The sequence below is a fragment of the Triticum urartu genome, chromosome 7A (assembly GCF_056163025.1).
Source record: "Triticum urartu cultivar PI428250 chromosome 7A, HENAU_Tu73, whole genome shotgun sequence".
NCBI classification, from domain to species: Eukaryota; Viridiplantae; Streptophyta; class Magnoliopsida; order Poales; family Poaceae; genus Triticum; species Triticum urartu.
Genome location: NC_141879.1, coordinates 729,745,145 through 729,762,343, shown reverse-complemented (window position 1 = coordinate 729,762,343; position 17,199 = coordinate 729,745,145).

Here is a 17,199-nt window from a genome sequence, read left to right as displayed (position 1 = left end):
CAAAGATGGTTATGTTTCCTAACCATGGACAAAGATTTGTTATTTGATTAACGGGATCACATCATTAGGTGAATGATCTGATTGACATGACCCATTCCATTAGCTTAGCACCCGATCGTTTAGTATGTTGCTATTGCTTTCTTCATGACTTATACATGTTCCTATGACTATGAGATTATGCAACTCCCGTTTGCCGGAGGAACACTTTGTGTGCTACCAAACGTCACAACGTAATTGGGTGATTATAAAGGTGCTCTACAGGTGTCTCCAAAGGTACATGTTGGGTTGGCATATTTCAAGATTAGGATTTGTCACTCCGATTGTCGGAGAGGTATCTCTGGGCCCTCTCGGTAATGCACATCACATAAGCCTTGCAAGCATTACAACTAATGAGTTAGTTGCAAGATGATGTATTACGAAACGAGTAAAGAGACCTACCGGTAACGAGATTGAACTAGGTATTGAGATACCGACGATCGAATCTCGGGCAAGTAACATACCGATGACAAAGGGAACAACGTATGTTGTTATGCCGTCTGACCGATAAAGATCTTCGTAGAATATGTGGGAGCCAATATGAGCATCCAGGTTCTGCTATTGGTTATTGACCAGAGACGTGTCTCGGTCATGTCTACATTGTTCTCGAACCCGTAGGGTCCGCACGCTTAAGGTTTTGATGACGGTTATATTATGAGTTTATGCATTTTGATGTACCGAAGTTTGTTCGGAGTCCCGGATGTGATCACGGACATGACGAGGAGTCTCGAAATGGTCGAGACATAAAGATTGATATATTGGAAGCCTATATTTGGATATCGGAAGTGTTCCGGGTGAAATCGGGATTTTACCGGAGTACCGGGAGGTTACCGGAACCCCCCGGGAGGTATATGGGCCTTAGTGGGCTTTAGTGGAAGAGAGGAGAGATGGCCAGGGCTGGGCCGCGCGCCCCTCCCCCCTAGTCCGAATAGGACAAGGAGAGGGGGGCGGCGCCCCCCTTCCTTCTCTCTCTCTCCTCTTTCCCCCTTCCCGAATCCTATTCCAACTAGGAAAGGGGGTGAATCCTACTCCCGGTGGGAGTAGGACTCCTCCTGGCGCGCCCTCCTCCTGGCCGGCCGCACCCCCCCCCCTTGATCCTTTATATACGGAGGCAGGGGGCACCCCATAGACACAAGTTGATCCACGTGATAATATTCTTAGCCGTGTGCGGTGCCCCCTTCCACCATAATCCTCGATAATATTGTAGCGGTGCTTAGGCGAAGCCCTGCGACGGTAGAACATCAAGATCGTCACCACGCCATCGTGCTGACGGAACTCTTCCCCGACACTTTGCTGGATCGGAGTCCGGGGATCGTCATCGAGCTGAACGTGTGCTAAAACTCGGAGGTGCCGTAGTTTCGGTGCTTGATCGGTCGGGCCGTGAAGACGTATGACTACATCAACTGCGTTGTGCTAACGCTTCCGCTGTCGGTCTACAAGGGTACATAGATCACACTCTCCCCTCTCGTTGCTATGCATCACCATGATCTTGCGTGTGCGTAGGAATTTTTTTTTTCAAATTACTACGTTCCCCAACAGGTGCTAGCGTCAAGGTTCTTGATAGGTTTAGCTTTGATCCATTTGGTAAACCTGTCGACTGCAACGAGCACGTGAGTGAAGCCGCTTTTGCCGGTTCTCAGCGGTCCAACCATATACAGTCCCCAAACAGCGAAGGGCCAGACGAGGGGGATGGTCTTCAGGGCTGACGCTGGCTTGTGAGACATATCGGAGTAAAATTGACATCCTTCACATCTGTCGACTATATCTTTCGCCATCTCATTTGCTCGTGGCCAATAGAACCCAGCTCGGTATGCTTTAGCCACGATGGACCGAGAGGATGCATGGTGACCACAGGTCCCCGAGTGGATGTCATTGAGGATCATTCGACCTTCTTCTGGTGTTATGCACTTTTGACCGACTCCAGTCACACTTTCTCTGAACAGCTGCCCTCTTATCACAGTAAAAGCTTTGGATCGTCGGACGATCTGTCGAGCTTCTTCTTCATCCTCTGGGAGCTCTTTCCTGAGGATGTACGCAATGTAGGGCACCGTCCAGTCGGGGGTAATGGCCAGAACCTCCATGATCAGGTCGACCACAGCTGGGACCTCGACTTCAGTCGGATCCGTGGCGCTTTTAGGTTGCGGAGGCTCTTCAGTGAAAGGGTCTTCCTGAACTATCGGCGTGTGAATATGCTCCAAGAACACATTGTTGGGAATGGCTTCTCTCTTGGAACCTATCTTGGCCAATTCATCGGCTGCTTGATTTTTCAATCGGGGGATGTGGTGGAGTTCTAACCCCTCGAACTTCTTCTCAAGCTTTCTCACCGCGTTGCAGTAACCAGTCATGGCTGGACTTCTTACGTCCCACTCCATCATCACTTGATTAACTACCAAAAGTCGCCATAGACCATGATGCGACGGACGCCGAGTGAGATGGCCATGCGCAACCCATACAGGAGTGCTTCATATTCTGCTTCATTGTTGGAGGAATCAAAGTGAATCTAGAGGACATATCTGAGCTTGTCTCCTCGGGGGGATACCAGAACTACTCCAGCACCAGAACCGTTCAATATCTTGGATCCGTCAAAGAACATGGTCCAGTGCTCAGAGTGAACTTGAGTCGGCAGTTGCTGTTCGATCCACTCGGCGAGGAAATCTGCTATTGCTTGGGACTTGATGGCTTTCTTTGCTTCAAACTTGATATCCAAGGGAAGGAGTTCAATCGCCCATTTTGCCACTCGACCAGTTGCATCCCTGTTGTGCAGAATCTCTGATAATGGAGCGTCGCTGACGACTGTAACAGAGTGATCTGAGATGTAGTGTGCAACCTTCTTCGTGGTCATGTAAATTCCATAAACAAGCTTCTGATAGTGAGGATATCTCTGCATTGACGGGTTCAGGACTTCAGAAATATAATAAACTGGGCGTTGAACTTTGTACGCTTTTCCTTCTTCTTCCCGCTCGACCGTAAGTACTGTACTGACGACTTGTCCAGTGGCTGCTATATAAAGCAATAGAGGCTCTTTGCTGATTGGAGCAGCAAGCACCGGCTGGGTGGAAACAGGGCTTTTAGCTCTGCAAATGTTGTATCAGCTTCTGGAGTCCACTCGAAGTTACCTGATTTCTTCATCAGTCGGTAAAGAGGCAGCGCCTTTTCACCGAGGTGAGAAATGAATTGACTTATGGCGGCCAAGCAACCAGTAAGCTTCTGGACATCATGCACACGCGCATGGCATTTCATTCGGAGTATAGCACCTACTTTCTCTGGGTTAGCATCGATTCCTCGTTTGGAAACAAGAAAACCGAGTAACTTGCCTCCTGGAACTCCAAACGTGCACTTTGATGGATTGAGGTTGATATCATACCTTCGGAGGTTGGCAAAGGTTTCAGCGAGGTCGGTCAGCAGGTCAGAACATTTACGTGACCTGACCACAATGTCATCCATGTATGCTTCCACATTCTGACTGATCTGAGTGAGCAGGCACTTCTGAATCATCCGCATAAATGTGGCTCCGGCATTCTTCAAGTCGAATGGCATTGTGACATAACAGAAGCACCCGAATGGGGTGATAAAAGTTGTCTTTATTTCGTCGGGTCCGTACAGACGGATCTGATGATACCCGGAATAAGCGTCCAAAAAGGACAAATGCTCGCACCCAGCAGTCGAATCGACTATCTGATCGATGCGAGGGAGAGGGAAGTGATCTTTCGGGCAGGCCCCATTGATATGCTTGAAATCGATGCACATGCAGAGTGAGTCATCTTTCTTTGGGACCATGACAACATTGGCTAACCACTCGGAGTGGTAAATCTCTCGGATAAACTCAGCTGCCAAAAGCCGAGCCACCTCTTCGCCGATTGCTTTTCTTTTCTGGACGGCGGACCGTCGAAGATGCTCTTTGACTGGTTTCACTTTCGGGTCGACTCGCAAACGATGCTCAGCCAGACCCCTGGAAACACCTGGCATGTCAGAAGGATTCCATGCAAAGATGTCCCAGTTCTCACGGAGGAACTGGATGAGCGCTTCTTCCTATTTGGAGTCGAGTGTGTTCGAAATGTGGGTCGGAGCTGCATTGGGGTCCGTCGGGTGAATGTGAATAGACTTCGTCTCGCCAGACAACTGGAATGTTGAATCCGTGACTGTCTTCTTGGCTCGCAGCAAGTCACTCGGGTCTGCATTTTTCTGGTATTCTTGCAATTCTACCACGGCCATCTGGGCATCGGCGATCTTTGAGACCTTCTGGAAACACTCTTCCGCCTTTTTCCGATTACCAGAGATAGTGATCACTCCTCTGGGACCAGGCATCTTCAGTTTGAGGTACACGTAACAAGGTCGAGCCATGAATCGTGCATAAGCTGGCCTGCCTAGAATTGCATGATACGCACTCTGAAAATCCACGACTTCAAACGTCAACTTTTCTTTGCGGTAATTTTTGGCATCACCGAAAACCGCATCTAGTGCAATCTGACCGAGGGATGCTGCCTTCTTGCCTGGGATGACCCCATGGAAACTCATATGGCTTTCACTGAGTCTGGACATCGGAATGCCCATTCCCTTCAACGTTTCTGCATACAGAATGTTCAGGCCACTGCCACCATCTATTAGGACCTTTGTCAGTCGAGTGCCTTCGACCACCGGGTCGACCACCAGCGCTTGCCTCCCAGGGGTGGCGATGTGCGCTGGATGATCAGACTATTCGAACGTCATGGCAGTCTGTGACCATTTCAAGTATCTGGGTGTTGCCGGAGCGACCATGTTGACTTCTCTGTTGATGACTTTCAATCGACTCTTGTTTTCAACATCAGCAAAAATCATCAGAGTGGAATTCACGTGAGGATAACCATCATCATCTTCTCCTTCACTCTCAGCCTTGTCTGCCTCCTTCTCCTTTTCCTTGGGTTGTTTCTCTTGGAACTGCTGGATCAGGAGCCGACACTGTCGAGTGGTATGTTTTGGGTAAATGAAATTACCTTCTTCGTCTTTTTTGGTGTGGATATGGCACGGCAGATCCAACACGTCATTTCCATCTTGATCTTTTACTTTCTTGGGGTTCCACGGCCCTTTGGGCTTCCCCTTGAACTTTCCTTGAACCACAGCCAAGGCTTCACCCGGAGCAGCTGGTTCGGCCTTGCGTTTCTGTTTCCGACTGGAGTTCCCTCCCCCGGCTTCGTGGGCGACGGCTTTGTGTTTGCCACTTCGGAGTCGCTCTTCCTCTTCACCATTGGCATACTTGGTGGCAATTTCCATCATCCGAGTCAGGGTCATGTTTCCTGTCTGACCGAATTTCAGATTCAACTCCCGGTACCTGACGCCTTCCTTGAAAGCACAAATTGCCTGATGATCAGACACATCTTCTACCATGTGGTGTAGGGTGATCCACCTCTGGATATAATCCCTCAAAGTTTCATTCGGTTTCTGGACGCAACACTGTAATTCTGTCAAACCTGCTGGCCGTTTGCAAGTACCCTCAAACGTTCTGACAAACACTCGGGCAAGATCTTCCCAAGTATAGATGCTGCCAGGTGCCAACTGATTCAGCCATGCTCTAGTCGAGCCCTCCAACATCAAAGGAAGGTGTTTCATGGCCACCTCATCATTGCCGCCACCAATCTAGATAGCCACTCGGTAGTCTTCGAGCCAAGTGTCAGGCTTGGACTCTCCGGTGAACTTACTGACTCCAGTCGCCAACCTGAAGTTGGGGGGAATCACCGCAGCTCTGATAGCTCTGCTGAAGCACTCTGGGCCAAAGACATGCACCCTGTTGCTGGTTTGCGGGCGTCTGTCATAGCCATCTCAGTGAGCTCTGTTTCTGTCTACCAAGCCCTGCACGAGAATAGATCTCGCATCAAAGCCTGGCTCCCTGGGGTCGACTGGAACACCTCTTCCGACACTGTGAGGGCGTCTGTCTTCATGCGGCCGAGGCACATATGACCCACTCCTGGGAGGAGCCGTGGGCACTCGATGGTGACCATCGCGATCGGCTCGACGATCATACTGCTCCTGGTTTCTGTACTGATCACGCCGCTCCCCACGTCCCTCACGCCTCGGGGGCGATCTCGGGCTATGGGCTGACTGAACTGTATCTGCGACCACGGATCTGCTATGGATCCTATTCCACAACTGAGACACGACCGTATTCTGCTCTCCCGCTGCCCAGAGCAAGGCCCTGATCTACGCCAGACCTCGGCCAGCTTCTGACTGGGAAGGTTGAATCGACTCTGCTATCTGGGCAGCAGCTGCTAGGTTTTTGATCGGTGTTCGGTATACCTGAGTCGGAGGTGGAAAAAGTTGGCGTCGACTGGACTCAGGAGCACGTTGATGAGCGTGATCGTCGAGTGCGTGCTGGAGGTTCTCCAGCTGAGTGCGCTCAGCCAGATTGGCCAAGCGAGCCTGCTCCAAGGCCTGGGCCTCGGGTGTTTCTCCAACTATAGGAGTATGCAGGGCATCCATGTTTCGGTGACAAAGTTCTTCTCTCTGCTGCGAGAAGAGAGGCTCGGGGCGGTACTCCTCGTGAACGCGCGACGGATCGCCGTTCCCGTCACCTCCGTCTTCATGATTGAAGCCAGGAGGACCGCGTGGTCCATTGACCATCAGGACTTCCGCTGCCGAGTCATTGCTGCCGCACTCGGATGCAGTCTCTACGGAGCGAGTCGACAGATCGAACAGGCCGTAGAGAGACTCGTCGGGCTCGATCGCCGCAACTGAGGGGTGGCCGACTGGCGGGCCACCGCATGCTTCTCCCACCGTTGAATCCTCGACCGGCCGGTGCGCTTGCTCCGGCGGGTCGCAGGGAGGGGGAAAGCCGTTGGAGTCGACTGGTACTGGGTCGATGGCTGCCGCAGGAGGACGCCGCGGACGCACGCGTGAAAGTGCGTCGCCCCGCGGGCGGGGAGCGCGTCGACGTCGAGTGGTGCCTCCTGAATCCAAGCAGAGTCGTCGGCGACAAACACGAGCGCGTCGAGATGGATCTCGCGGCCCTCAGCCAAACCTCCGCCTGGAACCATGATGATGGGGATTGGAAAAATTGCAACTTCTCCAATAAGTCGCTAAGACACCTGCCCCAAGGTGGGCGCCAACTGTCGTGGATCTAAGACTGACAGTAGAATGGGGGGTAGGTATGAGGAGGCAAGATCCTAGCTATGGAGTAGTTGTACACATGAGTTTTACGAGTTCAGGCCCTTCACGGAGGAAGTAACAGCCCTACGTCTCGGTGCCCTGAGGCGGTCAACTGGATTATATGTGTGTGTGAGTTTACAAAAGTGCGAACCCCTGTCCCAGAGGAGGGGGTGGCTTATATAGAGTGCGCCAGGACCCCAGCTCCCCTCCGTTAGACAGGGTTCAATGCTCATAAAGGAAAGGCGTTACTGGTAACGTCTACAGTAAAGTGTCATAAATGGTCATAATGCTATGGTTTAAGTCCTGACCGTTGCAGAGTGGAGGTTTCCTCATCTTCTGGTGGTCGAGTGAGCACGTCTCCATGGTCGAGTGGATGATGTTTTCTCTTCGACTGCTTCTGATTCTTTGTAGAGATGTCCTTGGGGAGGGTAAGTTGGACAGGTCCATGACCCTACCCTAGGTACATAGCTTCATCACTGGGTTCGACATGGGTCCGCCGACACCGAATTCGGCCTGAGAGGGCGAAAATTAGGCTTCTAGGGACACGATTGTGCCGATTTTTGTGCGCTGGCGCGAAAAAACGTCTGAAAAGGGCATATTGGGGGCTCGGCTGGAGATGCTCTAAGCAGGCAGGCGTTGCACGCCCGTGATGGACGGATGTGCATGCGTCGTCTTTCGCCATCCACACATACATCATACATTGCACATACATCATGCGTCATGAGAAACGAAAGAGAAACACAGGGTGATTTTGGGTTGGCAGGACCAGCTAGCTGGGCTAAGGAAGGAGGACAAGCGCAAGACGCCACGGCTTCCTCGGGAAATGCGACGCCATGCATGCAATGGACCGAGGGAGAGATATAGAAGGCCCATGAGAAAATTCATGGAGAGTGGAAGGGAGAGAGCTACGCCCTACAAGATACGTACATACACATCACACAGAAGGTTTAGGCCAACTCCACCGCGCGACCCTATCATGTCCGTCCCCGTCCATTTGAGATAAAACGGACAAACCAGACGGCGCAACGCGCGGGCGCAAACGGACATTTTCCGCTTTGTGTCCGCTTTTGATCCATCCGCGGCCTAAGTTTGCGCCGGTTTTGGGGTGAAACGGACAGCGCACGGATGGGCGGGACGCGCGCGCTTGTCCTCCCCTGGCCCGCCTGTCGGTGGGTGATACGTCTCCAACATCTATAATTTTTGATTGTTTCATGCTATTATATTATCAACCTTGGATGTTTTATATGCATTTATATACTATTTTATATGATTTTTGGGACTAACCTATTAACCCAGAGCCTAGTGCCAGTTTCTGTTTTTTTCTTCTTTTAGAGTATCGCGGAAAAGGAAAATCAAATGGAGTCCAATTAACCTAAAACTTCACGGAACTTATTTTTGGAAGAGAAGAAGCCCAGAAGACTTGGAGTGCACGTTAGGGGATCTACGATGAGGCCACGAGGCAGGGGGCGCACCCACCCCCCTGGGCATGCCCTCCACCCTCGTGGCCCCCCTAACGTACTTCTTCCTCCTATATATCTCCATATACCCTAAAAACATCCGGGAGCACAATAGATCGGGAGTTCCGCCGCCGGAAGCCTTCGTAGCCACTGAAAGCCAATCTAGACCCGTTCCGGCACCCAGCCGGAGGGGGAAATCCCTCTCCGGTGGCCATCTTCATCATCCCGGTGCTCTCCATGACGAGGAGGGAGTAGTTCTTCCTCGGGGCTGAGGGTATGTACCAGTAGCTATGTGTTTGATCTCTCTCTCTCTCGTGTTCATGATTTTGCATGATCTTGATGTATCGCGAGCTTTGTTATTATAGTTGGATCCTATGATGTTTCTTCCCCCCTCTACTCTCTTGTAATGGATTGAGTTTTCCCTTTGAGGTTATCTTATCGATTGAGTCTTTAAAGATTTGAGAACACTTGATGTATGTCTTGCCGTGCGTATCTGTGGTGACAATGGGATACCACGTGATTCACTTGATGTATGTTTTGGTGATCAACTTGCGGGTTCCGCCCATGAACCTATGCATAGGGGTTGGCATACGTTTTCGTCGTGATTCTCCGGTAGAAACTTTGGGGCACTCTTTGAGGTTCTATGTGTTGGTTGAATAGATGAATCTGAGATTGTGCGATGCATATCGTATAATCATACCCACGGATACTTGAGGTGACATTGGAGTATCTAGGTTACATTACGGTTTTGGTTGATTTGTGTCTTAAGGTGTTATTCTAGTACAAACTCTAGGGCTGTTTGTGACACTTCTAGGAATAGCCCAACGGATTGATTGGAAAGAATAACTTTGAGGTGGTTTCGTACCCTACCATAATCTCTTCGTTCGTTCTCCGCTATTAGAGACTTTGGAGTGACTCTTTGTTGCATGTTGAGGGATAGTTATGTGATCTAATTATGTTATTATTGTTGAGAGGACTTGCACTAGTGAAAGTATGAACCCTAGGCCTTATTTCCTAGCATTGCAATATCGTTTACGATCACTTTTACCATTAGTTACCTTGCTGTTTTTATATTTTCAGATTACAAAAACCTATATCTATTATCCATATACCACTTGTATCACCATCTCTTCGCCGAACTAGTGCACCTATACAATTTACCATTGTATTGGGTGTGTTGGGGACACAAGAGACTCTTTGTTATTTGGTTGCAGGGTTTCTTGAGAGAGACCATCTTCATCCTACGCCTCCTATGGATTGATAAACCTTAGGTCATCCACCTGAGGGAAATTTGCTACTGTTCTACAAACCTCTGCACTTGGAGGCCCAACAACGTCTACAAGAAGAAGGTTGTGTGGTAGACATCAAGCTGTTTTCTGGCGCCATTGCCGAGGAGGTTAGCGCTTGAAGGTATATCTTTAGATCTTGAAATCGAGTCTTTTAGTTTCTTGTTTTATCACTAGTTTAGTCTATAAAAGAAAACTATAAAAAATGGAATTGAGTCTACCTCATACGCTTCATCTTTTTAATATCTTTCGTGAGTATGATGGAAAGGATAATTGTGCTCAAGTGCTAGAAGAAGAAATCTATAAAATGTTTGGCACTAAATATTTGAATGATTAGCATGATTGCAATGTTGTTAGTATGAATTCCTTGAATATCCATGATGCTAATCATATGCAAAGCCACAAGCTTGGGGAAGCTATGTTTGATGAAGATGATATTTTTTGTCCCCCAATTTTTGATGACCAAATTTATTATGATGAAAGCATGCCTCCTATATATGATGATTATTGTGATGACACGTATGCTTTAAAGAATAATAATAATAACAATGAACCTTGTCATCTTGATCTTAATTTTCATGATAGTTATTTTGTTGAGTTTGCTCCCACTATTATTCATGAGAAGAATTTTGCTTATGTGGAGAGTAGTAAATTTTCTATGCTTGTAGATTATGAAAAGAATGCTTTAAGTGCTGGTTATATTGTTGAATTCATTCATGATGCTACTGAAAATTATTATGAGGGAGGAATATATGCTTGTAGGAATTTCAATAATATCAAGTTTCCTCTCTATGTGCTTAAAGTTTCGAAGTTATGCTTGTCTTGCCTTCCTATACTAGTTGATTATTGTTCCCACTAGTTGTTTGCTCACAAAATCCCTATGAATAGGAAGAGGGTTAGACTTAAATGTGCTAGTCATATTCTTCATGATGCTCTCTTTATGTTTCAATTCAAATCTTTTATGTGAGCATCATTGAAATCATCATGCCTAGCTAGGGCCGTTAAACGATAGCGCTTGTTGGGAGGCAACCCAACTTTATTTTCGTTCCTTGCTTTTTGTTCCTGTTTAGTAATAAATAATTAATCTAGCCTCTGTTTAGATGTGGTTTTATGTGTTTAATTAGTGTTTGTGCCAAGTAGAACCGTTGGGAAGACTTTGGGAAAGTCTTGTTGATCATGCTGTAAAAAACAGAAACTTTAGCGCTCACGAGTGCTTCCATTTTTATTTGGAGAGTGATATTTAGTTAATTCTTTTTGTAGATGATTAATAGATAAATTCCTCAGGTCCAGCAATTTATTTGATAATTTTATGAGTTCCAGAAGTATACGTTTGGTCCAGATTACTATAGACTCTTCTGTTTTTGACAGATTCTGTTTTCATTGTGTTGTTTACTTATTTTGATGAATCTATGGCTAGTAAAATAGTTTATAAACCATAGAGAAGTTGGAATACAGTAGGTTTAACACCAATATAAATAAAAAATGAGTTCATTACAGTATCTTGAAGTGGTGATTTATTTTCTTATACTAACGGAGCTTACGAGTTTTCTGTTAAGTTTTGTGTTGTGGAGTTTTCAAGTTTTGGGTAAGGATTCGATGGACTATGGAATAAGGAGTGACAAGAGCCTAAGCTTGGGGATTCCCAAGGCACCCCAAGGTAATATTCAAGGACAACCAAAAGCCTAAGCTTGGGGATGCCCCGGAAGGCATCCCCTCTTTCGTCTTCGTTCATCGGTAACTTTACTTGGAGCTATATTTTTATTCGCCACATGATATGTGTTTTGCTTTGAGCGTCAATTTATTTTTCTTTAGTTTTGCTTGCTGTTTTAATAAAGTATCAAGATCTGAAATTATTAAACGTTAGAGAGTCTTCACATAGTTGCATAATTATTCGACTACTCATTGATCTTCATTTATATCCTTCGGAGTAGTTTGTCATTTGCTATAGTGCTTCACTTATATCCTTTTAGAGCACGGTGGTGGTTTTATTTTATAGAAATAGATGGACTATCATGCTTCACTTATATTATTTTGAGAGTCTTTAGAACAGCATGGTAGTTTGCTTTGGTTATGAAACTAGGCCTAATATGATGGGCATCCAAGAGGGATATAATAAAAACTTTCATATAGAGTGCATTGAATACTATGAGAAGTTTGATACTTGATGATTGTTTTGAGATATGAAGATGGTAATATTAGAGTCATGCTAGTTGAGTAGTTGTGAATTTGAGAAATACTTGTGTTGAAGTTTGTGATTCCCGTAGCATGCACGTATGGTGAACAGTTATGTGATGAAGTCGGAGCATGATTTATTTATTGATTGCCTTCCTTATGAGTGGCGGTCGGGGACGAGCGCTGGTCTTTTCCTACCAATCTATCCCCCTAGGAGCATGCACATAGTACTTTATTTCGATAACTAATAGATTTTTGCAATAAGTATGTGAGTTCTTTGTGACTAATGTTGAGTCCATGGATTATACGCACTCTCACCCTTCCACCATTGCTAGCCTCGCTCTCTAATACCGCGCACCTTTCGCCGGTATCATAAACCCACCATATACCTTCCTCAAAACAGCCACCATACCTACCTATTATGGCATTTCCATAGCCATTCCGAGATATATTGCCATGCAACTTTCCACCTTTCCGTTATTATGACACACTCCATCATTGTCATATTGCTTTGCATGATCATGTAGTTGACATCGTATTTGTGGTAAAGCCACCATTCATAATTCTTCCATACAAGTCACTCTTGAGTCATTGCACATCCCGGTACACCGCCGGAGGCATTCATATAGAGTCATATCTTGTTCTAAGTATCAAGTTGTAACTCTTGAGTTGTAAGTAAATAAAAGTGTGATGATGAGTCATATCTTGTTCTAAGTATCAAGTTGTAACTCTTGAGTTGTAAGTAAATAAAAGTGTGATGATCATCATTATTAGAGTATTGCCCCAGTGAGGAAAGGATGATGGATACTATGATTCCCCCACAAGTCGGGATGAGACTCCGGACGAAAAATAAAATAAAATAAATAAAAGAGGCCAAAGAAGCCCAAATAAAAAAAAAGAGGCCATAAAAAAAGAGAGAAAGGCCCAAATAAAAAATGAGAGAAGAAGAGAGAAGGGGCAATGCTACTATCCTTTTACCACACTTGTGCTTCAAAGTAGCACCATGATCTTCATGATAGAGAGTATCCTACGTTGTCACTTTCATATACTAGTGGGAATCTTTCATTATAGAACTTGGCTTGTATATTCCAATGATGGGCTTCCTCAAAATGCCCTAGGTCTTCGTGAGCAAGCAAGTTGGATGCACACCCACTAGTTTCTTTTGTTGAGATTTCTCACATTTATAGCTCTAGTGCATCCGTTGCATGGCAATCCCTACTCACTCACATGGATATCTATTGATGGGAATCTCCATAGCCCGTTGATACGCCTAGTTGATGTGAGACCATCTTCTCCTTTTTGTCTCCTCCACAACCACCATTCTATTCCACCTATAGTGCTATGTCCATGGCTCACGCTCATGTATTGCGTGAAGATTGAAAAAGTTTGAGAACATCAAAAGTATGAAACAATTGCTTGGCTTGTCATCGGGGTTGTGCATGATTTAAATATTTTGTGTGGTGAAGATGGAGCATAGCCAGACTATATGATTTTGTAGGGATAACTCTCTTTGGCCATGTTATTTTGAAGAGACATAATTGCTTAGTTAGTATGCTTGAAGTATTATTGTTTTTATGTCAATATTAAACTTTTGTCTTGAATCATATGGATCTGAATATTCTTGCTACAATAAAGAGAAATACATGGATAAATATGTTAGGTAGCATTCCACATCAAAAATTCTGTTTTTATCATTTACCTACTCGAGGATGAGCAGGAATTAAGCTTGGGGATGCTGATACGTCTCCAACGTATCTATAATTTTTGATTGTTCCATGCTATTATATTATCAACCTTGGATGTTTTATATGCATTTATATGCTATTTTATATGATTTTTGGGACTAACCTATTAACCCAGAGCCCAGTGCCAGTTTCTGTTTTTTCCTTCTTTTAGAGTATCGCAGAAAAGGAAAATCAAACGGAGTCCAATTGACCTGAAACTTCACGGAACTTATTTTTGGAAGAGAAGAAGCCCAGAAGACTTGGAGTGCACGTCAGGGGATCTACGAGGAGGCCACGAGGCAGGGTGCGCGCCCTCCACCCTCGTGGGCCCCTCGTGGCCCCCCTGATGTACTTCTTCCGCCTATATATCTCCATATACCCTAAAAACATCTGGGAGCACAATAGATCGGGAGTTCCGCCACCAGAAGCCTCCGTAGCCACCGAAAACCAATCTAGACCCGTTCCGGCACCCAGATGGAGGGGGCAATCCCTCTCCTGTGTCCATCTTCATCATCCCGGTGCTCTCCATGACGAGGAGGGAGTAGTTCTTCCTCGGGGCTGAGGGTATGTACAAGTAGCTATGTGTTTGATCTCTCTCTCTCTCTCTCTCTCGTGTTCTTGATTTGGCACGATCTTGATGTATCGCGAGCTTTGCTATTATAGTTGGATCCTATGATGTTTCTTCCCCCCTCTACTCTCCTGTAATGGATTGAGTTTTCCCTTTGAGGTTATCTTATTGGATTGAGTCTTTAAAGATTTGAGAACACTTGATGTATGTCTTGTCGTGCGTATCTATGGTGACAATGGGATACCACGTGATTCACTTGATGTATGTTTTGGTGATCAACTTGCGGGTTCTGCCCATGAACCTACGCATAGGGGTTGGCAAACGTTTTCGTCGTGATTCTCTGGTAGAAACTTTGGGGCACTCTTTGAGGTTCTATGTGTTGGTTGAATAGATGAATCTGAGATTGTGTGATGCATATCGTATAATCATACCCACGGATACTTGAGGTGACATTGGAGTATCTAGGTGACATTAGGGTTTTGGTTGATTTGTGTCCTAAGGTGTTATTCTAGTACGAACTCTAGGGCTGTTTGTGACACTTATAGGAATAGCCCAACGGATTGATTGGAAAGAATAACTCTTAGGTGGTTTCGTATCCTACCATAATCTCTTCGTTCGTTCTCCGTTATTAGTGACTTGGAGTGACTCTTTGTTGCATGTTGAGGGATAGTTATGTGATCCAATTATGTTATTATTGTTGAGAGGACTTGCACTAGTGAAAGTATGAACCCTAGGCCTTGTTTCCTAGCATTGCAATACCGTTTATGCTCACTTTTACCATTAGTTACGTTACTATTTTTATATTTTCAGATTACAAAAACCTATATCTATTATCCATATACCACTTGTATCACCATCTCTTCGCCGAACTAGTGCACCTATACAATTTACCATTGTATTGGGTGTGTTGGGGACACAAGAGACTCTTTTTTATTTGGTTGCAGGGTTGCTTGAGAGAGACCATCTTCATCCTACGCCTCCTACGGATTGATAAACCTTAGGTCATCCACTTGAGGGAAATTTGCTACTGTCCTACAAACCTCTACACTTGGAGGCCCAACAACGTCTACAAGAAGAAGGTTGTGTAGTAGACATCAGTGGGAGAAACCAACCCCCCCCCCCACGCCCCATTTGGCGCCATTTCCACAAGCCCTCCCACGTCCCTCCCGCCCACCCCCTCTCTCCCCCGTCCATGGCCGACGCCCCACCGAATTCCGGCGGTCTGGCCGTCGACCGGCCCACAAAGGTGAAGAAGAAGGCTGCCAAGGCGCCAAGGAAGCCGCAGTCGGAGTGCACGCCGGAGGAGATCGCCAAGTTGGATGCGGAATCGGCAAAGAGGAGGGAGCGGAGAGCGGTCGTCAAGGTCAATGCCGCCGCGGCCAAGTTCGCCGCCCAGCGCGATGCGATGGAGGCCGCGCGGCGCAAGGCCGCGGTCAACGAGAAGGAGGACCTCGTTGAGGGAGTCCTGGATTAGGGGGTGTTCGGGTAGCCAGACTATACCTTCAGTCGGACTCCAGGACTATGAAGATACAAGATTGAAGACTTCGTCCCGTGTCCGGATGGAACTTTCCTTGGCGTGGAAGGCAAGCTTGGCGATGCGGATATTCAAGATCTCCTATCATTGTAACCGACTTTGTGTAACCCTAACCCTCTCCGGTGTCTATATAAACCGGAGGGTTTTAGTCCGTAGGACAACTTCATCATACAACAATCATACCATAGGCTAGCTTTTAGGGTTTAGCCTCCTTGATCTCGTGGTAGATCTACTCTTGTACTACCCATATCATCAATATTAATCAAGCGGGACATAGGGTTTTACCTCCATCAAGAGGGCCCGAACCTGGGTAAAACATCGTGTTCCTTGCCTCCTGTTACCATCCGGCCTAGACGCACAGTTCGGGACCCCCTACCCGAGATCCGCCGGTTTTGACACCGACATTGGTGCTTTCATTGAGAGTTCCTCTGTGTCGTCGCTTTTAGGCCCGATGGCTCCTTCGATCATCAACAACGATGCAGTCCAGGGTGAGACTTTTCTCCCTGGACAGATCTTCGTCTTCGGCGGCTTCGCACTGCGGGCCAATTCACTTGGCCACCTTGAGCAGATCGAAAGCTACGCCCCTGGCCAGCAGGTCAGGTTTGGAAGCCTAAACTACACGGCTGACATCCGCGGGGACTTGATATTCGACGGATTCGAGCCACAGCCAAGCGCGCCGCACTGTCTCGGTGGGCATGATATAGCTCTGCCGCCGAATAGCGCCTTGGAGGCCGCACACGCATTGGTTCCGAACATTGATTCAGAGCCTACTGCGCCGATCGAGGATCAGCGGTTGGGCGCTGCCTCAGGGACTGCGATCACAAAGGCGATCAAGCCGAACTCCAGCCCCGCACTCTGCAGGGCCCGTGACTCCGAGGAGCCGGATTCCTCTCCGAACTCCGAGCCCCCCGCGCCCCTACCTATCGAATCTGATTGGGTGCCGATAATGGAGTTCACCGCCGCGGACATCTTTCAGCACTCACCCTTCGGCGACATCCTGAATTCTCTAAAGTCTCTCTCTTTATCAGGAGAGACCTGGTCGGACTACGGTCAGCAAGGTTGGGATATGGACGATGAAGAAATTCAAAACCCACCCACCACCCACTTCGTAGCCACTGTCGACGACTTAACTGACATGCTTGACTTCGACTCCGAAGACATCGACGGCATGGACGATGATGCAGGAGACAAACAAGAACCGGCACCTATAGGGCGCTGGAAGGCCACCTCGTCATATGACATACATATGGTGGACACTCCAAAGGATGGAGATGGCGATGGAACAGCGGGGGACGATACCTCTAAG